The sequence below is a fragment of the Phyllobates terribilis genome, unplaced genomic scaffold, assembly GCF_046119375.1.
Source record: "Phyllobates terribilis strain yellow unplaced genomic scaffold, ASM4611937v1 Scaffold_79__1_contigs__length_6888602, whole genome shotgun sequence".
Taxonomy (NCBI): domain Eukaryota; kingdom Metazoa; phylum Chordata; class Amphibia; order Anura; family Dendrobatidae; genus Phyllobates; species Phyllobates terribilis.
Window position 1 is genome coordinate 2,039,875 of NW_027362839.1, and position 993 is coordinate 2,040,867.

General features: G+C 45.6%; 1 non-coding gene across 1 annotated transcript; it reads left to right on the forward strand.

Moving 5' to 3' along the window:
• Window positions 1-469: 469 nt before the first annotated feature.
• Window positions 470-660, forward strand: LOC141197095 (U2 spliceosomal RNA). Its single transcript, XR_012269441.1, has one exon. It is a non-coding gene; the product is annotated as a U2 spliceosomal RNA (small nuclear RNA).
• Window positions 661-993: the final 333 nt, after the last annotated feature.

Sequence of the window (993 nt, forward strand, 5' to 3'; positions counted from 1 at the left end):
GTTCAACCAGCCAGGTATCCTGCCTGCAGTAGATGGAATGTGGCAATGGAACACTGGCTGCGCGTGTCATAATAGGCTCTGAGCCTTTATATACCAGCGCACGGCAGCAGCCACCTTCAGTCTGCTGCTGGACAGCCAGCAGCAACAGGAAAGGTAAGTAATCAGCAACACTCCTGCTAAGGGTAGACAGCTGCTCGTCCCCCCCTTAATTGGTTCTCCTCCCTTCCACCGGTGTTGAGGCGGTGAGGCGGATGGGAACAGCAGGGGGTGAGGGTGCGGTGCTAAAATAGTTGGAGTCATGCAGATCTAAAACGCGTGGATTGCTGCAGCAGCAAGCCGAAAAGTGCAGGCATGTAAGGGATCTAGAGGTTGACAACATGTCTTCTTAACGGGAGTCCAGGTGGCCATCTCCACAAATGGACTTTTCAGGATCCTTGGGTGGCACCGTAGGCCGAAACCAATTCTGGTTATCGCTTCTCGGCCTTTTGGCTAAGATCAAGTGTAGTATCTGTTCTTATCAGTTTAATATCTGATACGTCCCCTATCTGGGGACCATATATTAAATGGATTTTTAGAACAGGGAGATGGTAAAAGAGCTTGCTCTGTCCACTCCACGCATTGACCTGGTATTGCAGCATTTCCAGGACCAGTGCACTCATTCTTTAATGCAGTTTCTAAAATCAGAAAGAATTGAATTCAATGGTTTTTGTTGCTTTTGCTTGTTTGTCGGATTTTTGGATGGACTTTTTGGCTTTGCTTTTCTTCTCCTCATTGTATTTTTCATGTTAAAAGTTGCAGAAGCCAGATGACAAACTCATTTTGGTTCAACTTCAGCAACTCTGCATTGCATAGCCATGTACTGTAATGCAATGCTATCTATCTAGCTCTCCCTCTTTACTTCCTTTTGGATAAACAGCCATATTAGGCAAGCATTTTGGAGATTTCACCTAACTAATTACTGGTGGTGAGATAAGCTGCACAATATAATTGTTC